General features: G+C 38.9%; 1 protein-coding gene across 3 annotated transcripts in view; it reads right to left on the bottom strand.

The window, feature by feature from the left end:
• The window catches only part of C4H2orf88 (chromosome 4 C2orf88 homolog), a 74,053-nt gene that overhangs the window by 24,529 nt on the left and 26,563 nt on the right, over positions 1-22,961 (bottom strand). Inside the window, exon 1 of one of the 3 annotated variants that reach the window (XM_056794122.1) lies at positions 22,873-22,956. The exons of the other annotated variants lie outside the window; for them this stretch is intronic. The gene's annotated coding sequence lies outside the window, so the exon portion shown is untranslated. Of the gene's footprint in view, positions 1-22,872; positions 22,957-22,961 lie in introns of those variants that run through there. 3 annotated transcript variants of the gene reach the window in all.

Here is a 22,961-nt window from a genome sequence, read left to right as displayed (position 1 = left end):
GAGCAATCTATTTGGGAAATTACTTGGAAATCAATTCAAAGAATGGATTGGAAAGAGATACTGGAGGCAGCTTGCTGGAGTGGCTGCAGGGGAAGTAGAGAAGGCTTTGAAACATATTGCAAATCAATAGAACTTGGTAATCCGTTGGCTAGCATGTTATTAAGGATGAAATAAGGGTCAAAGATGATTCTAAGCCTGGATGACTGGGTGTATGGTGGTAGTGTAATATATGAAGATATGTATAGGAATACATGAAGTGAAGACAGAAAAGATAAAGAAGGATTCCCTGTCATGGGAAAGAAATGGCAGACACGGGGTTGGGGGGCTTGGGGGACTGGTTCCCAGAAATTTGAGGGGCTTTTATATTGATAAACATTACTGTATTGTTTGACTTCAGGACATTGATGAACCATGCCATCCAGAACCATGATCAGGAAAAAACATGACTAATGTCAATCCTAGCAGAAATCTATAGTTCCAGAATTGGTTTGGATGACATGTAGCCAGGTCAGGAGGGTATTATGGCTACTGTAAATGTTTCCTATCCAAGACACAGCATAATTTAGCATCAGGAATATCCAAGTTTGACATTTAGTAGCTGCATTAGAGCTAAGGTAAGTATTAACTCCTCAACCTCAAGTTCCCTCCTCTGTAAAATTGAGATGTAGTAGACTTGGTAGTCAAGTGGACAAAGTGCCAAGTCAGGAAGATCTGAGTTCAAATTTGACCTCAAACACTAGCTATAGGACCCTGGCTAAGCCACTGAATTCCCTTTGCTTCAATTTCCTCATCTATAAAATGAGCAGGAGAAGGAAATGGCAAATTGGCATCTTTGCCAAAAACAAAACAAAACAAACAAACAAAAAACAACCACCCAAATGGGGTCATGAAGATTCAGTCATGATTGAACAACAATAAAAACTGAGGCAAAAGCACTTTGCTAGGCAAATGGAATAATTTAAATCATATATGTAAAGCATTTTGCAAACCTATAAGTGCTATATGCTATACATGCCATCCTTTTCTCAATTCTCCTAACTTAAACCCAATGTTTGTTCTTTCTCCTCTCTCTCTCTCTCTCTCTCTCTCTCTCTCTCTCTCTCTCTCTCTCTCTCTCTCTCTCTCTCTCTCTCTCTCTCTCTCTCTCTCTCTCTGTCTCCTCTTCCTTTCCCTTTCTTCTCTCATAAGCCAGATGTCCAGAGCACTAAGAGGCTACCTTTTTCCAAGTCAAACTATCTAGTATGTCATTCAATAAGCAGTTATTTAGTAATCCACTTTGTGTCTGGCACTGTTCAAGGTGCTAGTGATGCAAAGACAAAAAGGAACTAGCCCCTACTCCCAAGGAGTCAGCCCAGTAGGAACACTAAATAATTTAGAGTCACACATTAGAAGAGGAACTATCTTTTTTCCTCCTTTTCTGCATGGCACCAATCCTTTATGTCTAATAGCTATAGGAATGCATCTGTTTTTAGGGACACTCCCTTCCCAATCCTGCAACAGAAGCTTAATACCCCAAACTTTTGCACTATTACAATGATGCAACAAGAAGGGGCTCTCTGTGGCTAGAGATTTGATCCCATGATTTACCTCAGTTTCCACAAGTAAATAAAGCTTACATCCTTTCATTTGCAAGATTTAAACACTAAAGAAAATTAATCTACCTTGCCCCCTTGGAATACATCTTCCATTTGAGATATTTGACATCTTCACTTCTATTTTAAAAAAAATCAAAGGTCGACAGAATTAATGCCTGAATATTCTCCCTTTCCCAAGAATCACTCAAAAAGACCAGAAAACATTATGGAAATTTGGCCTCCCTCTCACTCCTCAGTAAATCATAAAAGAAGTCAGTGTCTTTATATCTTAAATAAGAAGCCTCTTCTACTCTGCTTGCACCAGAGAACTAATAAGCTCACTATGATGGACCATGCATTTCCCTTCAAAGTGCCCAGTTTAATGTGGTAGGAGGAGCAAGGGATGGGTGATTATGATTGGGAAGACCTGGATTTGAAGACAGGAGGGGATCAGGGTCTAACCAATCCAGTCTCTAATGTTTTCCAGCTGTGTGACCTTTGGCCAGTCTCCTCATCTGTAAAATGAACATACTGTTATATGCACTACTTACTTCACAAGGACCATTCTTGGAAAATCAATGGGATCTTAATGAGGCTTAATGGCTAAAAGCCCAAGAATGTTATCTAAGCTGTTTGGTCTTATTACTCTATAATAGATTGATTAGTAGCCAAAGAGTTATACAATTATAGAACTTTAGGGTTGGAAGGAAACTTAGCAAGTATCAAGTCCATCCACTCTATTTCACAGATGAGAAAAATGAGGTTAGTTAGAGGAATAAACCATAGAAAAGGATAAAACTGGACTTCACAATGTTCAGTCTGGTGTTGGCGTCATCTTGTTGGTGGCAAAAGGGCTCTTTTTGGGTTTCATGTGGTCATATCTTCAAATGAAAGTGCCAGGATTGGGCAGAAGAAACCATGACCTTGTCCCCTAGACTTAGCTTAGTGTCCATGCTTGCCCTGCCCATTGATTCATATGGCTTAAGATAATAGGCTTAAGGGACTTCTGGTCAAGATGGCGGCTTAGAGAAAGCTAAAGTTCAGATCTCCTGAAACCCTTCCTTACCGATCTCAAACCGAATGCTCCTAGGACATCAAAATTCAAAACGATCAACAGCATAGACCCCGGGAGTCCTCCTCCTGGAACTGGACCTGGATCAAAAGGTACGCCCCCCCCCAAAAGCCAGAACCCGAGACCACTCGGACCTAAGGGGTAGGCAGAAGGAAGGTCCTAGGACCCATCCCCCCCAACCCAGAGCGCTGAGTCCGAGTCTGAGGCAGCAGAGGCAACCTCAGAGCCCCACGGCCTGCTATTCTGAAGGCCGCTTCCTGAAAACAATCTAACCCAGTGGAGGGGGCACCCAGACAGCAGGGAAACAGAGAGGGACGGGGGAGCATGTAACCCCCTGGGAGGAGCCCTCAGAGCTCCGGGAAGCCGCAGCCCCTCCCCCCACAGAGTGCAGGCGCTGGCCGGCTAAGGCACAGGAACAAGGGCCAAGCTAGGCTTAGAGCGTGGAAGTAAGGCAACGGAGAAGCATCAGGAGGGTGCCGAGGAGAAGAGGGCAGTAACAGGGACACACCAGCAACTCCTGGCTTCCTGGGAAGACAGAACAACAACTGCATAGAACAGACAATCTGCCTAGGGCTAAAACCTCTGAACACCAGACAGAGATAAGAAAAGCTAATCCCCCCCCACTCAGATAGAGATGGCAAACACCACAGAAGCACAAAAGTCCCAAAATTAAAAAAAAAAAAAACAAGAAGAAGGGGGCGACTTTGGACACATTTTATGGAGCAAAAATACAAAACACAGAGGAAATAGAAGAGGAAACACAAGCAAATGCTCCAAAACCTTCCAAAGGAAATGGAAACTCTCCACAAACCCATGAAGAATTTGAATCTGAAATGATCAAAAAGATGGAAGCCTTCTGGGAGGAAAAGTGGGAAATAATGCAAAAGAAATTTACGAATCTACAAAACCAGTTTGACCAAAGTGAAAAGGAAAACCAGGCTTTAAAGCAAGAACTAATAAAGCAAACCCAAAAGACCAATAAATTAGAAGAGAACATAAAATATCTCACTGACAAAGTGACAGATTTGGAAAATAGAGGGAGAAGAGATAATTTAAGAATAATTGGACTTCCAGAAAAGCCAGAAATAAACAGCAAACTCGACATTGTAATACAAGAGATAATCAAAGAAAATTGCCCAGAGATTCTAGAACAAGGGGGCAATACAGCCACTGACAGAGCTCACAGAACACCCTCTACACTAAACCCCCAAAAGACAACTCCCATGAATGTAATTGCCAAATTCCAAAACTCTCAAACAAAAGAAAAAATCCTGCAAGAAGCCAGAAAAAGACAATTTAGATATAAAGAAATGCCAATCAGGGTCACACAAGACCTTGCAAGTTCCACTCTGAATGATCGTAAGGCATGGAACATGATCTTCAAAAAGGCAAGAGAGCTGGGTCTTTAACCAAGAATCAGCTACCCAGCAAAACTGACTATATACTTCCAAGGGAAAGTATGGGCATTCAACAAAATAGGAGATTTCCAACTTTTTGCAATGAAAAGACCAGAGCTCTGTGGAAAGTTTGATATCGAAAATCAAAGAGTATGGAATACCTGAAAAGGTAAATATGAAGGAAAGGGAAAAGGAGAAAAATGTTATCTTCTTCTTTTACTCAAACTCTCTTCTATAAGGACTACATTTATATCAATCTATGTATACTAACAGGTGGGGAAAATGTAATGTGTAAATAGGGAGAAAAGAAAGACCAAATAGAATAATCATTCTCACACAAAGATTCACATGGGAAGGGGAGGGGAAGAAAACTCCTATAAGCAGGAGAGGAAGAGAGTTTTTACTTAAACCTTACTCTCAGGGAAATCAACTCTGAGAGGGAAAAACATCCAGATCCATTGGGATCTAGAATTCTATCTTACCCAACAAGGGTAGGGAGAAGGGAAAACCAAGGGGGGGGAGGGGGAGAGGGAAAACAAAAGGGGAGGGAAAGAGAGGGGGGAGGGGGAGGGAACAAAAGGGGAGGGACTAAAAAGGGAAACATATCAAGGGAGGGGATAAGGGGGACTGATTTAAAGTAAATCACTGGACTAAAAGGTAGAGCTGAAGGAAAAAAGGTTAGAATTAGGTAAGGTTATCAAAATTCCAGGGAGTCCACAAATGACAGTCATAACCTTGAATGTGAATGGGATGAACTCACCCATAAAACATAGATGAACAGCAGAATGGATTAGATTCCAAAACCCTACCATATGTTGTCTTCAAGAAACACACATGAGGCGGGTTGACACCCACAAGGTCAGAATTAAAGGATGGAATAAGACCTTCTGGGCCTCAACTGATAGAAAGAAGGCAGGAGTGGTAATCATGATATCTGATAAAGCCAAAGCAAAAATAGACCTGATCAAAAGGGATAGGGAAGGTAATTATATTTTGTTAAAAGGGACTTTAGATAATGAGGAAATATCACTAATCAACATGTATACACCAAATAATATAGCACCCAAATTTCTAATGGAGAAACTAGGAGAATTGAAGGAAGAAATAGACAGTAAAACAATATTAGTGGGAGACTTAAACCAACCATTATCAAATTTAGATAAATCAAACCAAAAAATAAATAAGAAAGAGGTGAAAGAAGTGAATGAAATCTTAGAAAAATTAGAATTAATAGACATATGGAGAAAAATAAATAGGGATAAAAAGGAATACACCTTCTTCTCAGCACCACATGGCACATTCACAAAAATTGACCATATGTAAGGTCACAGAAACATAGCACACAAATGCAGAAATGCAGAAATAATAAATGCAGCCTTCTCAGATCACAAGGCAATAAAAATAATGATCAGTAAAGGTACATGGAAAACCAAATAAAAAACTAATTGGAAATTAAACAATATGATACTCCAAAATCGTTTAGTTAGAGAAGAAATCATAGAAACAATTGATAATTTTGTCGAGGAAAATGACAATGGCGAGACATCCTTTCAAACCTTTTGGGATGCAGCCAAAGCGGTAATCAGAGGTAAATTCATATCCCTGAGTGCATATATCAACAAACTAGGGAGAGAAGAGATCAATCAATTAGAAATGCAAATGAAAAAACTCGAAAGCGATCAAATTAAAACCCCCAGCAGAAAACCAAACTAGAAATCCTAAAAATTAAGGGAGAAATTAATAAAATTGAAAGTGATAGAACTATTGATTTAATAAATAAGACAAGAAGCTGGTACTTTGAAAAAACAAACAAAATAGACAAAGTACTGGTCAATCTAATTAAAAAAAGGAAGGAAGAAAAGCAAATTAACAGCATCAAAGATGAAAAGGGGGACAGCACCTCCGATGAAGAGGAAATTAAGGCAATCATTAGAAATTACTTTGCCCAATTATATGGCAATAAATACACCAATTTAGGGGATATGGATGAATATATACAAAAATACAAACTGCCTAGACTAACAGAAGAGGAAATAGAATTCTTAAATAATCCTATATCAGAAAATGAAATCCAACAAGCCATCAAAGAACTTCCTAAGAAAAAATCCCCAGGGCCTGATGGATTCACCAGTGAATTCTATCAAACATTCAGAGAACAGTTAATCCCAATACTATACAAACTATTTGACATAATAAGCAAAGAGGGAGTTCTACCAGACTCCTTTTATGACACAAACATGGTACTGATTCCAAAACCAGGCAGGTCAAAAACAGAGAAAGAAAACTATAGACCAATCTCCCTAATGAATATAGATGCAAAAATCTTAAATAGGATACTAGCAAAAAGACTCCAGCAAGTGATCAGAAGGGTCATCCACCATGATCAAGTAGGATTTATACCAGGGATGCAGGGCTGGTTCAGTATTAGGAAAACCATCCACATCATTGACCAGATCAACAAACAAACCAACAAGAATCACATGATTATCTCAATAGACGCAGAAAAAGCCTTTGATAAAATACAACACCCATTCCTATTAAAAACACTAGAAAGCATAGGAATAGAAGGGTCGTTCCTAAAAATAATAAACAGTATATATCTAAAACCATCAGCTAATATCATCTGCAATGGGGATAAACTAGATGCATTCCCAATAAGATCAGGAGTGAAACAAGGATGCCCATTATCACCTCTAGTATTTGACATTTTACTAAAAACACTAGCAGTAGCAATTAGAGAAGAAAAAGAAATTGAAGGCATCAAAATAGGCAAGGAGGAGACCAAGTTATCACTCTTTGCAGATGACATGATGGTCTACTTAAAGAATCCTAGAGATTCAACCAAAAAGCTAATTGAAATAATCAACAACTTTAGCAAAGTTGCAGGATACAAAATAAACCCACATAAGTCATCAGCTTTTCTATATATCTCTAACACAGCTCAGCAGCAAAAACTAGAAAGAGAAATCCCATTCAAAATCACCTTAGACAAAATAAAATACCTAGGAATCTATCTCCCGAGACAAACACAGGAACTATATGAACACAACTACAAAACACTCTCCACACAACTAAAACTAGACTTGAATAATTGGAAAAACATTAACTGCTCATGGATAGGACGAGCCAATATAATAAAAATGACCATCCTACCCAAACTTATTTATCTATTTAGTGCCATACCCATTGAACTCCCAAAATATTTCTTTACTGATTTAGAAAAAACCATAACAAAATTCATTTGGAATAACAAAAGATCAAGGATATCCAGGGAAATAATGAAAAAAAAAACACATATGATGGGGGCCTTGCAGTCCCAGACCTCAAACTATATTACAAAGCAGCAGTCATCAAAACAATTTGGTACTGGCTAAGAAACAGAAAGGAAGATCAGAGGAATAGACTGGGGGAAAGCGACCTCAACAAGACAGTATACAATAAACCCAAAGATCCCAGCTTTTGGGACAAAAATCTACTATTCAATAAAAACTGCTGGGAAAATTGGAAGACAGTGTGGGAGAGACTAGGAATAGATCAACACCTCACACCCTACACCAAGATAAATTCAAAATGGGTGAGTGACTTAAACATAAAGAAGGAAACCATAAGTAAATTGGGTAAACACAGAATAGTATACATGTCAGACCTATGGGAGGGGAAAGGCTTTAAAACCAAGCAAGACATAGAAAAAAATCACAAAATGTAAAATCAATAATTTTGACTACATCAAAATAAAAAGCTTTTGTACAAACAAAACCAATGTAACTAAAATCAGAAGGGAAACAACAAATTGGGAAAAAATCTTCATAGAAACCTCTGACAAAGGTTTAATTACTCAAATTTATAAAGAGCTAAATCAATTGTACAAAAAATCAAGCCATTCTCCAATTGATAAATGGGCAAGGGAAATGGATAGGCAGTTCTCAGATAAAGAAATCAAAACTATTAATAAGCACATGAAGAAGTGTTCTAAATCTCTTATAATCAGAGAGATGCAAATAAAAACAACTCTGAGGTATCACCTCACACCAAGCAGACTGGCTAGCATGATAGCAAAGGAAAGTAATGAATGCTGGAGGGGATGTGGAAAAGTAGGGACATTAATTCATTGTTGGTGGAGTTGTGAATTGATCCAACCATTCTGGAGGGCAATTTGGAACTATGCCCAAAGGGCGACAAAAGAATGTCTACCCTTTGATCCAGCCATAGCAATGCTGGGTCTGTACCCCAAAAGAGATAATGGACAAAAAGACTTGTACAAGAATATTCATAGCTGTGCTCTTTGTGGTGGCCAAAAACTGGAAAGCGAGGGTATGCCCATCAATTGGGGAATGGCTGAGCAAATTGTGGTATATGTTGGTGATGGAATACTATTGTGCTAAAAGGAATAATAAAGTGGAGGAGTTCCATGGAGAATGGAACAACCTCCAGGAAGTGATGCAGAGCGAGAGGAGCAGAACCAGGAGAACATTGTACACAGAGACTAATACACGGTGGTATAATCGAATGTAATGGACTTTTCCATTGGTGGTGGTGTAATGTCCCTGAACAATCTGCAGGGATCTAGGAGAAAAAACATTATGCATAAGAAAAGGATAAACTGTGGGAGTAGAAACACAGAGGAAAAGCAACTGCCTGACTACAGTGGTTGAGGGGACATGACAGAGGAGAGACCCTAAACGAAACTCTAATGCAAATATTGACAACATAGAAATGGGTTAGAATCAAGAACACATGTAACACCCAGTGGAATCACGCGTCGGCTAGGGGGTGTGGGGGGAGGAAAAGAAAATGATCTTTGTCTTTAATGAATAATGCTTGGAAATGATCAAATAAAATATTATTTTAAAAAAAGATAATGGGCTTAAGGTTAGAAAACCAGTGGAACCAGAATTCTGGTATGGTTGAGGAATTACTGGGTGAATAGTCCTCCAGTAGTTTAGAACCGAGCCTTCAGGGACCAAAATTGGGTAATATGTAGAGTGCTTATCAAGAATGTGAGTGAAGTTACCAACAGAGACCTCATCCCCAACAACGAGAACGTCTAGTCAAAAGCCAAGTGAGTTTTAGAGCACTGGTGACTTGGTGTAGCTTTTGGAGCATTTATTCTCTTTCTTCTAAATAACTTAGTATCTGGGGTGGAGGAGAATCATTTGCTATGAAAATAGGAAATCCTCAGTCCAGCCATCCAAGAGATTCTTAGGGGAACAAGGTAAAGAAGAACGTCACCACCACCAAAAAGCTCTCTTGGTCTTTTTCCACAGTGAAGTCTTTTGGCTGTTCTGTCGCAAGGTTTTCTACCTTCTCTAAATGAAGCTATAGCATGAAATTGAAGGGCTGTCCATCAATTGCAGAATGGCTGAACAAATGTTGGTCTGTGATTGGGATGGAATAGTACTTCACCATGAGAAATGATGAACAGGTTAACTTAGAAAAATTGGAAAGATCAGATCTACATGAAATAATGAAGTGAAAAGAGTAGAACCGAGAACATTATATATAGTTATGGGTTAATATTTAATTCTTAATGTTATTATTGATATTAATATTATTATTTTCTGGAAGTGTCTCCAGAGAAAGAACTGATAAATAGAAACTTATATCTACATATCTTTTTGACAGGTGATGCCTGGTTTAGAGGGATGACAGATGTGGGGAGAGAGAGGGCTGAGATATTTGGGAATAAATTCTATTTTGAAATTAAATAAAAGAATTAATAGTGGAAAAGTAAAATAAATAAACAAATGAAGCTATCTATAGAGAAACAAAATGTAAGGGCTTTCAGATAAAGTAACACGGGCAGTTGGTGCCTGGTCTGTCAACAAAGACATAGCCAAGGATCCCAGTGGAATCAAAGCTGGGAGCACCCAGTAGCAGAGGACACATACTTCCTGAACAATGGCATCACAAGATGACATGAGGGCCCCTGCAGCCAAGGTGTGAAATTGCCCTTTCTTCCTCCCATCAGTCCTTGCAACATGTATGCTCTTCCATTTGTGTGCCCATTCATATCCTCTGTATATATCTCTTCTTCCCAGTCATGTGTACGTTTGTGGGAGAGTATGTCTCAGATTTATGGGAAAAATATAATATTGTTACTTTTCTAAGCCAATAAATAGCTTTGTTTTGTTGAAGGAATGGGAAAAAAAACATGTATTGAGCACATTTTATGTACAACACTTAAATCCAATTGTGATCTCTAGCTGACTATTAAAATTTAAATATGGGGCAGTTAGGTAGCACCATCAATAGAGGGCCAGACTCAGAGTTGGGAGGTCCTCGGTTCAAATCTGGATTCAGACACTTCTTAGATGTGTGATCCTGGGCAAGTCAATTAACTCCATTTACCTAACCCTTTTCACTCTTCAGTCTTAGAATTGATACTAAGACAGAAGCTAAGGATTTGTTTTTATTTTATTTATTTATTTATTTATTTTAGTTAACGAACCAGCAGGGGTTTGTGTTAGGGAATGAAATGTAGCCTCACTAGTTCTTTGAACCTAAGATAGCCTTTCTCTGGGGGCCTGCTTTATGAATTGAGGGGGGTGCTTTAGGAGATATAGGTTTGATATCTCCATTTGTGGTGCTCCAATATTAATTTTAAACCCTTCTCTTTGGTCTTAGAATTTATAATAAGTTCTAAGGCAGAAGAGTGGTAAGGGCTAGGCAATTGGGATTAAGTGACTTGTCTAGGGTTACATGGCCAGATTTGAACCTAGGAACTCCTCCTCTCCAGGTCTGGCTCTCTATCCACTGAACCCCCTTAGCTACTTTTCAATATTAGTTTTTAAAGAATGTACTCACATGGCAAAGCTGGTTATACACATTTGAACAGTTATATTTCCTTAATAACAATTTTAAACCACGACACCATTCTGGAGGTAAAATATATGCAGGAGACAAAAATATAAGATATAACACAGACTCCATCCTCAGTGATCTTATTAGACAGAAGGAAAGAATAAGATCCATATAGAAGGAGCTACGATACAAAAAGTATGGATAACAAAAGGAGAGTCACTTTCAGGTGAGTCAGGAAAACAAGAGATGTTCTTAGGAATAAAAAATTTCCAATAGATAAAGTATTAAAATAAATAAATGTTAATCTTTCTCTTCCTCCTATTTTTAGAAAGAACGTTGCTATTATTTTATTATGAGTCGTAATCAGAAGTCTTCTTACTATTTTCTTAAGTTTAGATGAATAAAGTTTAAAAAATAGATAACCTAGGTATAACTATTCCAGAAATGTAATGTTTCTTTAAGATTCAAATTTCCCCCAAAGATCTGTGATCTCATTATTGAAGGTATTCCCTACATTAATGCAGATTGGAGCCAACCATGCCAGCCCATCCCAAGTGTCTTTTGTTCAAGTCCTCCAACAGATTTGCCATCAGGGGTCTTCCTTGCTTTGTCTTGACACAAAAGGGTTATCAATGGAGCCCACAGCTTCTATGTTGGCTATTCCCCACTTCCAACACATGAACAATCTCATATATCTGTCTTTGGAGAGAGGCTCATTCCTTATTTATCATGTATTCTAGGCTGCTTACACCCATCATTTATCTCTCCACTGCCTTCTAAGTGATGCTCATTTTTAATTCTTTGGAGACTGTAGTATCCTATAACTTCAACTAAACACCACTACTGATATGATATTAAAAATATGGGCCTTTGAGAAGTTTGGGGTCATTAAAGAAGCTCTGTAATTTCCAAAAGGTAATCCAGCCAGTTCATTCCCCCCTTTAGTTTTAACCACACAAGCATTTTCTTGTCCATTTACACTGTTGATCCAAATACACACATACCAATGGATGAACTCTATCAGAGTTGGTTTTCCAAGCTGTTTCAAACTGGATCCAGCTCACCCCTGGAGGTATTCTCAATATCTATAAGAATTTGGGGGAGGATATGGATAAGATTACCAGGAATGAAAAGATAAGAGATGGGTTTTAATCTGCCCTCCTGTGATTAATAAATCTACCGATGTATTAAAACATCTTTCCTTCAGCATTCATCCAACTATATTTCCATTTTAGCATAATTGCTTCCCCAAGTAGGAGTTGGGGAGTCAGATGTCCAAGAGGAAGATAAACCAGAAACAACACAGTGATAGCTTCTAAAAGGTCAAACACTGTTATACTTATAGGGGCATGTTGCTAAATTTTGAATAGTCCTCTCTCTGAAAACAAAACAAGACAAACAAATCTATCTGTACTCATTTCTCAAGTTCAGTCTGAATTCTTAACATTTTCTCCTTTACTTTCTTAGTTCTAGGCAATCAATGATACAATAAAAACAAATACAGTGAACAAGAAACCAAACCTTAATTTGTAGCACTTTCCAACTTCTTAAATGTAACTACTCATCCTGAAAATCTAACAATTGACTCTCTACGCTATTTCAAGCTGGCTCCAACCCATCCCTGGACTTTTTCTTAATATATCTGGAAGAAAAATCCCATCATTTAAACACCACAATTATTTTGCTAAAACTCTATAGTTTTCCTTTTGGTGAAGCTTAATCATTTTAAACTTAAAGAAACAACAATCTTCAATAATTCAAAACTTGAAGGACAATGGAAAGATGTAAATAGGCTGTAACATTACTAATGATTGACCCATAGGCAAGAAGTGACAAAAACTATATCACCTGGAAGATGTACAGAAGAGGAAGTGTGCTGGTAATGTAGAGGGAGAAAGGAAAAACAGATGGACATTTTGAGCAACACATTACTACCTGAACAATGATAAAAGACCTGGAGGAAGGTCTCCAGTATGGATTAGCCAATCTATAAGAATTATGGGAGCATATGGATAAGATGACTAAGGAGAAAAAGATACAAGAAAGTTTCTGGTATGCTTCACTGAGATAAGATTATAAACCTACTGAAATATTAAAATACCTTTCTGCAGCATCTACCACATAGTATGTGTCTAATAATTTAATTATTATAATTAGTTATGTGAATGTTTGTTGACTAAATGAACAATTGAATAAACAAAGAGAGCTGATGATTTTGGGAGTTTGGAGACAAGATACATAGTGAGAGCTGTAGCATGGCTCCTAAGGGGAGATATCCGTTGCAAGTTATAACATCCTTAGTTAGCCAAGGAACAAATAATAAGACCACTTGGGATGTTTATTTGTGCTTGTTCCTATGGCATCCAATACCACCTGTTAAAAACATGGAATTCATAGAGATAAAAGATCTTAGAGATAATGTAGTATATTCACCTCATTTTATAGATGAGGACAGCGACTTACTCTAGAGGATGCAGCTACTGAGGAGCCAAGGTAGGATTTGAACTTGGGTCCTTTGACTTCCGAGGCAGTGTTCTTTTCAGCCATTCCTGCTGTCTCTCAAGGATGTTTAGACCTAATGAATCATTCAAAAGGGTAGGTGACAGGCAAAGGAGAGACAGAAGGGATGGCTTGGGTCTACCACATACCTAGCTGCCTTTAAGTTACTTTCTTTTCAAACAACCTGAGCAAAGGAGGACACAAGTGAAGCTACTGAAACAGTTTGAAGTATTGGCAAGAGGAAATTCATGACATATTGTTCTAATTTTCTCAGTAAAGTAGGAAACAAAGTCACCTTAGAACAGAAGAGTCAGGGCAGCAATGGGAGCTTAAGGAAAGAGGAGAAGCTTTGGAATGGTTAGAGTCAATCTATGAAGAATAAAAACCTTTGCCTTAGAATAGATGGGGGGGTGGTAAAAGACCTCAGCAATCTAATGTTTGATAATCCCAAATATTCCAGTTTATGGAATAAGAACTCACTATTTGACAAAAAAATGCTGAAAAACTAGAAAAGAATATGGCAGAAACTAGGTATAGACTAATATCTCACACCCTGTATCAGAGAAGGTCCAACTGCATACATGATTCAGAAATAAAGGATGATATATTAAGTAAATTAAAGGAATAGTTTACCTGTCCAATATATGGGGAGAAGAATTTATGATCAAACAGAAGATAGATAAGACATAAATGAGTAATTTTGATTGTATTAAGTTAAAAAGGTTTTGTACTACTAAAACCAATGTAACCAAGATTAGAAGGGAAACAACAAACTAGAGATGCCCAATAAGGGCATAATCTCTCAATTTTATAGAGAACTAAGTCAAATTTATAGGAATACAAAGCATTACCCAGTTGACATATAGTCAAAGGATATGAACATGTAGTTTTCAGACAAAGAAATCAAAGCTATTAATGATCATATGAAAAAAGGTTCCAAATCACTCTTGATTAGAGAAATGCAATATAGAACAACTCTGAGGTACCACCTCACATCTATCAGATTGGCCAATATGACAATAAGGGAAAATGATAAATGTTGGAGGGGATATGGCAAAATTGGGACACTAATGCATTATTGGTGGAGTTGTGAACTGATCCAAACCATTCTGGAGGATAATTTTGAACTATATCCAAGGGGCTATAAAACTGTATATACCCTTTGATCCAGTAATACCACTACTAGGTCTGTATCCCAAAGATATCATAAAAAAAGAGAAAGGACTTTTGTAACAAAATATTTATAGCAGCTCTTTTGTAGTGGCAAAGAATTGGAAATTGAGGGGATGTACATAATTTGAGGAATGACTGAACAAATTGTGGTATGGATTGATGGTGATGGAATACTATTGTTCTATAAGAAATGACAAACAGGGTGATTTAAGAAAAAACTGGAAAGACCTACACGAACTGATGCAGATCCAGGAATAAGCAAAGTCAGGAAAACATTGTATACAGTAACAGCAATATTGTATAATGATCAGCTGTGAAAGACTGCAACTCTCAGCAATGCAATGATCCAGGACAATTCTGAGGGACTTCTGACAAAGAATGCTATCCACCTCCAGAGAAAGAACTGTGGGAGTTGGAATGCAGATCAAAGCATACTATTTTTCACTTTAATTTATTTGTGTTTCTATTTTGGGGTTTTGGTTTTACATGAGAATCCTCTTACCACAATAACCAACATGGAAGTATGTTTTGTAGGATGATACATGTATAAACAAGACCAAATTGCTAACCACTGATAAAAGGGGTGGGGGGGAAGGGAGGGAAAGAGATAGTTTGGATCTTATAATTTTGGAAATGTTGAGAATTGTTATCACATGTCGTGAAAAATAAATATCTTTTATTTTAAAAATTAATTGAGAATACTTTTCCATGGTTACACGATTCATGATTTTTCCTACCCCTCTTCCCTCCCCGCCCCCTGGAGCTGACAAGCAATTCCACTGGGTAAAACATATATCTTTGTTCAAAACCTAGTTCTATGTTATTCATATTTGCAATAGAATGATCTTTTAACATAAAAAATAATTATCTTAAAAAAAAGAATTGTTGGCTCAGTCAGGAACTAGGGTTGATGGGAGAATATTCATTCTTCTAGATCATAATGTGGGATTTGTCATGTAATATCTGAGCTCTGCTTTGTAAATTTTTAGAAAATTTTTGCCCTACCCATTCTCTATGAGTAAGCAGTGATGAAAGTTGTCAACCAATTTGCCTGAACAAATCTGGAAGTGGTGCCCAAAAAGTGATAAACTGGGAGAACTCTGTTTCTCTGGCTGGCTACCTCCCCACCCCCACTTTAGCATCAGCTGGTAGAGAGTTATAGTTCTCTAGTTATTTTGTTTTCTCCTCGGTATTTTTCACTTTCTTTTGGAAATGAGAAAGGTGATTAGAGAAGAAACTTTGTGAAATGATGACCCTGATGTCAGCCTGTTTGCAAAATGTTACATTAATATAGACTTTCTATGGAAGTTAAGTAAAAAAAATTCCCAAATCAAGCTGCATTCAATCAAATTTGAAGTTATGAGATAATCACAATTCATCATCTCTCTCTCATTATCCTGGTTCACCTCTTGGACAGTTCAATAAATAGTTGGGGAGAGCCTATTGCAGTTTAGGGGGATACCAGGTCTGGATTATCCCTGAAGCCCAGCCCTAAATATCACTGTGATTTATGTCCAGTCTAACATTTCAGTCCATCTAGAATTATAAGTCCTAAAACTTCCTCACAGTTTACTTATTTCTGACCCTTGAGACTGACCTTTCCAAGCAGCAGGTATTACAAGTCACAGATTTGATGGAGTCTGAGATCTCTGAAAGTTTTAGGAATTCAGTCTCTTCTTGGCAAGTCAGTCTCTCTGAAATCCCATACTTCCAAGCGACAGTAGAAACTATAGATAGGGACCCACTTCAGTCCAGACCTGTGATCCAGAACACTAAACTCCTGTTTGATCAAGTAAATATTGTGGTGTGTTGTCTGAATGTTACCCAGTCCTCCTCTTCCAAGTGGTACTAGGGATCTGTTGGCTAGTGTTGGATAATCCAGCCATTGTGTAGGACTCAGGGAAGGTTATGTTCCATGCTGGGCACTGCCAGAAGGATTGCCAAGAGGAAAACAAGTACTACAACCAGCTTTGGTCTTATGCCAGACTCCACTTCCAAGCTCCCCCACCAGAATGGAGACCGTCAGGATGTTTTTAGCGCCATTAAGGCAGAAAAGCTGCCATAGAATGAGATCTCATTATGATTATGTGATTAGCTTATTCCCTAGAGCACCAATACCAGCCAGGAATCCATTTACTGATTAGGCATGGGACTGGGGTTCTGCACTGAAGTTTCCTTCTCATTGTCTCTCTCTCTCTCTCTCTCTCTCTCTCTCTCTCTCTCTCTCTCTCTCTCTCTCTCTCTCTCTCTCTCTCTCTCCCCCCCCACCCTCTCTCTCTCTCTCTCTCTCTCTCTCTCTCTCTCTCTCTCTCTCTCTCTCTCTCTCTCTCTCTCTCTCTCTTCCATTTTCTTAAAAAGCAGCAGAATGAATGGGTTTATCCAGCCCTATACCTCTCTAAGAATACGAGGGAAGTCTGTTGTGAGGAACAGGGAGTTCTGTTTCTGTCATATTCAAAGAGCACAAATGTCATACCATTTGGGGAAGCTCAATACTTGACCAAATTGAATTAATCTGTGGGGACAGTAATATTCACTGAAAGAGAGACCTTGGGGCAAACGATGTGATCTAAGTATGGAGGCTATTCATGAAAGATCACTTTCTAGACCTGACCCATTGGTTTATGAGTAAGCTATGCTTCTGGTCTGGGCATTGCCTTCATAGTTCGATATTTCTAAATCTTTTGGACTAGAGTACAGTAGTCAATTCCAGGCATATCCTCATCTGTTCCTGGGATCCTACCCAGCATACTAGATGGGTCTAGTCACCTCCTAGTGCTTGGCATCAGTGGCACCTAGATGATAAATTATGAGGAAGAGTGTGAATTTCAAGGCCATATCAATCTGCTGATAGGTTTGCAAGATGCTTTAAGATCAGCAAAATGGGGCTCAGTGGATTGAGAGCCAGGTCTAGAGATGGGAGCTCCTGAGTTCAAATCTGGCCCCTGACACTTCCTAGTTGTATGACCCTGGGCAAGTCACTTAATACCCATTGCCTAGCCTTTACTGCTCTTTTGCCTTGGAACCAACTTATAGTATTGATTCCAACACAGAAGGTGAGAGTCTGAAAAAAAAAGATCTGCAAAATAGTTGAACTATATCATCTCATTTGAGCTTTACAGCAATTCTGTGAAGGTACTCATCAAAAGTATCATGATTGTTATTATTTTTATTTAACAGATTAGTAAACTGAGGCTGAGAGCAGTTAGGAAATCCTATTGCTGCTCATATGTTTCTCTTTTTAAAAAATCCTTACCTTCTGTCTTAGTATTGATTCTGAGACAGAAAAGCATCAAGACCTAGATAATTTTTGCCCAGGTCAGCTAGCTAAGAAGTGTCTGAGGCCAGATTTGAACTCAGGTCCTCTAGACTCCAGGCCCAGGGCTCTATCCACGTTGCCACCCAGCTGCCCCCTACTCATATATTTATAAACTCCAACCCTACATTGTTCCCTCTATCTATGTTCTCTTTTCCTAATCCTGAGATTTGGAATCCTGCTGAAAGCCATATAACCATTGCAAGGCAGTTAAATGGCTTAGTGGGAATTGGGAAGACCTAAGTTTGAATCTTGCCTCAAATACTTACCAAGTGTGTGACCCTAAGCAAGTCACTTAACTACCTCAGCCTCAGTAAAATAACGATACCAACAGTGCTGAGGTTCATATAGATGTTGTGAGGCTCAAATGAGATAATATACACAAAGCAAAACATCACCTACGCAGCATGTAAGATGGTCTCTGCCTTCAAGGAGTTTCTGTTTTGATGGGGGTGAACGAAACTTAAAGAGATGCTGGAAATGGGGAGGCATGGGCAAATGGGGTGACATGGTGTGGAGCTGATGGGAAGTGGAGAGAAGACCCAGGTAGGGCAAACATATCATGGTTGAAGGACCCAGGGGCAGAATTCAGATGATGAAAGCTAATGTACCATGAAGGCAACAATACTAGAGTGAGTCAGGATTTGCCAATAACTGGTCAGTCACTAAGTGGCAGCACAGAATTTGAATGGTGATATTTTGATTTTTAAAATTTTGATATGGTTAAAATAGAAAGATGCATCTTTCCAATACTTTCTTTTAGTTCCATGCACATGTTAGAAATTCAGGCTTTTTCTTCTCAGCATGCACCCCGTTTTCACAGGTCATTTGAATTTCCAACATAATGAGGACTTAGAGGCCTGCTCAAGATGCTTTTCTCCACAACTGTGGGAAGATAATGTTATTTTTCTGTAATGACTAATTGCTTCAGATTGTATATTATTCAGATTAAAGAAAAATACTTAAATTCTTTCAAATACCTACTCAGAGTAATCATGAACTAATTTCATGATTCATAAATTCATAAGAGTTGGAAGGGACATTAAAAATGACCAAATCCATTCTTTCATCAGATCATAAAGTGGGTCTTCAGAGTTTGAAGGCCCAAAGGATCAGGAACAGAAATTCTACTTCTCCTTTGATTCATAAACTCCTCCTTCTTCAACCTTCATCTTTCTCCTCCTAGTTGTTCCTCGTAGTCTTAGAGCTGTTTCTGCCTATCCTTGTATTAAACTAACTTACTAGTCTCAGAGTTAAAAGGAATCTTAAGCCCCTGTTTCCCTGCTTTCAGGTAGGTAAATGTCTATTTTCTTGGTCAAGACCTGGTGCTCATTCTTTGTTTAGAAAAGGATCAGTGACATCATGGAATGAAGTCTTGACTTGCACTGAATTGGAGTTGTGTTGAATTGGAGTAAGGCAGATTGCACAAAGTAGTCAGTTTTACTCTTTCTTCTAGAGTCATCAAAGTCCAGTGGCAAGACAAAGCCAGGGTGACTGGAGATGGCCTGGGATACAGTGGATGACATTGGTATCTTTGATGTCTGACCAAGCCCTACAGAGCCCCTGCTTCACCTGCTTACATGGCCTTTAGAACAAATTGTTATCATCCTCCCATTCCTGCTGGGGGAAGAATTTGCATGCTTGGGGTAGATATCCCCTATCTCATTTACAGGTCTCCTTCCACCTCCCTAGAGCTCTGTAGGCTGGAATGTGGCCCCTTCTCATACTATAAATTCTTGGAACCACAGGTCAGAGTTGGGTGGACACCAAAGATGGATGAACAGCCTTGAAAAGGTCTTGGTAAACCCACCCACCAGAAGTGCTAATTGACTCAGTATAGCCCATTCTAAGGTTTTATTACCTACCATCAAGGGTCGGGAAGATTTCTAATGCCCAAACTCATTTTTTTTTATTCAATTATTCTTCTAATCAGTGCTCTATAGACAAGAGAATAATTAATTGGCACAACCCTCATAAAAACGCATTTTACTGAAGGTGCAATCACTTCTCTCCTCCCAGTTCTCATTGTTTCTTGTAAACAACTCTCATTCCCTTCAGTTTCTGCTTATAAGCAAAGTTTCCTCCTTTGTAATCATCTTTGCCTCTACTCCAAATTTTCCACATCATTTTTGGTGCAGTCAGCAAACTAAAAATAATAGTTTAACAACATATTTGACCAGGGCAGCGTCTGCAGGGAAGAATGACTTCCTGTCTGCTTACTGTACTCAAAGAGAGTAATAGAACATAGCATACATGACATTTCAGAGTCTGATGCTCCCCTTCTTCTGACTCACTTTCTATTGTTTTATGATTCTCCAGGAGGTTAAAACTATTTAATTTTATAAAAGTCCATTTTATCGTAAAATCCACAAATCGCCACTTTTTTCCCTCCCCGAGTCATAATAGGCCTGTGTTTTTTAAAGGCATTTTACAGTTGTGTGACCAGTCATTTGGGGGGAATACTTGACATCTCCATTAGTTGAAGAAATAGGAGATTATTTAATTTCAAAAGGAAGAAGACCAGCAAGCTCCTTTTCCATAGTGCTTTACAATTATGAAATGAAATCACAGTAATTCCGTGATATGTGTACTATCTATCACCCATTTAAAAATAAGAAAACTCAGCCTGAGTGCTTGGTTGACTTTTTGAAGTCAGAGGGCTTGTCAGTGGCCCAGCTGAACTCAGAACTTCTTAGTCTTTCCACTCTCCTGACAATTTAGGTTATTTGAAGAATCGTGTGGAAGAGTTGTTCTACCTGGTTGCCAAAGGCAAAACTCAGACTACTGTGTAGACATAATAGGAAGATAAATTTGGGCTCAAAATAGAGAATTTCTGCTTGCTAGCAGAGCTAACAAGAGATGGCCAGCGGCTCATCAAACAGCAATGAGGCCTGTTGGAGAGGGAATTTCTGCACTGAATAGGGGCTCAGGTTAGGGTTAGAGACTCTCAGGTCCTTAGCATCTCTACAAATGTGCCATCTTCAAAATATAAGTACACTTCAAATTATTAATAATATAAACATATTTATAATACATAAAACATAAATATATCTAAATAAATATTAATATTATATATAATAAATGCAAATAGAAATAAATTAATAAAAATTAAAGACTTAAGTATTAACAATGATCTCTATGTCAATTAATATATATGTATATAAATAACCCTTACCTTCTGTCTTTGAATTGAAGCCAAGTGTTAGCAAGGTTCAAAGGCAGAAAAGCAAGTAAGGGTTAGGTAATTGGGGTAAAGTGATTTGTTCAAGGTCACCCAGATAGGACATGTCTGAGGTCAGATTTGCACCCAGGCCCTCTCATCCCCAGGACTGGCTCTCTGTCAACTGAGCCACCCAGCTGCCCCTCTCTATGACATTAAAATAGTTTTTATTTATTTCTCAATCTCTCACTTTGAGGCCTTAACCAGATGGCAAAACATGTCAAAAGGAGCCTCTTTCCAAGTAGTATAAATATGGATACCCTATTTTTTGAACTAATGCATGTCTGGCGCATGCCTGGTATGACAGATTATTCTCTGAACCTTGTTAAAATAACATTTGCTTTCCTTGCAATTGGCACTACCCCAGACAAAGAGCACAGGTGTGGAGGCTGCGAATGAAGGATGGCTACCCTTCTACATCATGGTGGACGTGTCCTATATTCCATTTGGCTTGCATTTAATAGCTTAAGGTACAAAACTATTTTCAGATCTATAGTATTTTCATTGGGTTGCTCATGGAGCCTGGGGATGGGGGGAGGGTCTCCCTATAGGAGCTGCTTCTCAGGATTGAGTCCCCCTGGATTTCTTTGCACCATCTGAAGTGGTAGAACCTTTCCTTCTGGTGGACAATCTCTGGGCACTTGGTTTCTAGGACACGGTGCTGTTCATGGTTCTTCTTATACCTTTCTGACTCTATTTCCTTCCCTAGGCTCTCTTTTTTCTGCCTGAGAAAATGTAAGAAGCCCCAAGGCCCTTCCTTCTTTTTTTTAAACCCTTATCTTCTGTCTTAGAGTCAATGCTTTGTATTGGTTCCTAGGAAGAAGAACTGTAAGGGCTAGACCTTGAGCATTGAGTGACTTGCCCAGGGTCACACAGCTAGGAAGTGTCTGAAGCCAGATTTGAACCCACGAGCTCCTGTCTTTAGATCTGTCTCTCTCTCTACTGCACTACCTAGCTATGCACCCCCTTCATTCTCTTAATAATCTCCTTTATTTTCATTATTTCTATTCTTAGTTGTCTACAAATGGCTCCCAAATATTTCTCTCTAGCCTCCCTGAGATCTAATTCTGAATTACCCAGTGCTTCCTCTGCCTGTGGCTCTGTGCTAGGGAGGGGACACAAAGACAATAAATAACCCCATTCTCAGGGAGCTTACATATACAGGGGCACACATAGGAAGAGGATCAAAGGGACAAGTACATTCAAGGGAGATGGATGTCATTGGGGGGGGGGGACAGAGCAGGCTTCATGTGAAAGGAGGATATTGGAAATTGTCTCTTGAAGAAGGGAATGATTCAATGAGGCAGAGAAGAGATGATGGGAGGCAGGAACAATGGGTGAAGAACAGAGCACAGAATGCAGGAAGAAGAGTTAGAAAATGATCCAAGACTTTAAAAGTCAGAGAGAGAGGCTTCTGTTTGGTACCAGAGTCAGGCAACCAGGCTAGGCCCACAGAAGAGAGTATGATGTGGTAAGATGGTGATTAAGGAAAATAACATTGATGGCCATGCAAAGGAGGAGACCAATGGAGGGTGGGGAAGGTAGGGCATCATCCACCTTCCCCTGACCTGGGTGGGCTTAGGCCCTGGCAAAAGTCTTGTTAGAAGAGGCAGTAGGGAGTAGATGAAAGAGTACTGTAAATTCAAATCCCAACTCAGCTACCTGTGTGACTTGTTGCAAGTCACCTGATCTCTCTGATCCTCAGTTTCCTCATCTGTAAAATGAGTGGGTTAAACTAGAATCTAGACCTCTAGATGATGTCCAAGGTCCCTTCCAGATCCAGTTCCCAGTCTAGGTGCTTTGCTCACCGAAAGCCTGCCTACCTGTTTCATATTGTCTTAGTGTTGCTCTCCAGGCTGCTTTGGTAAGCCCCCTTTCCTCCAGTTTTATAGGGGAATCTACTGGGCAAGGG

The sequence above is a fragment of the Monodelphis domestica genome, chromosome 4 (assembly GCF_027887165.1).
Source record: "Monodelphis domestica isolate mMonDom1 chromosome 4, mMonDom1.pri, whole genome shotgun sequence".
NCBI classification, from domain to species: domain Eukaryota; kingdom Metazoa; phylum Chordata; class Mammalia; order Didelphimorphia; family Didelphidae; genus Monodelphis; species Monodelphis domestica.
This window is presented reverse-complemented; position numbering and strand designations above follow the sequence as displayed.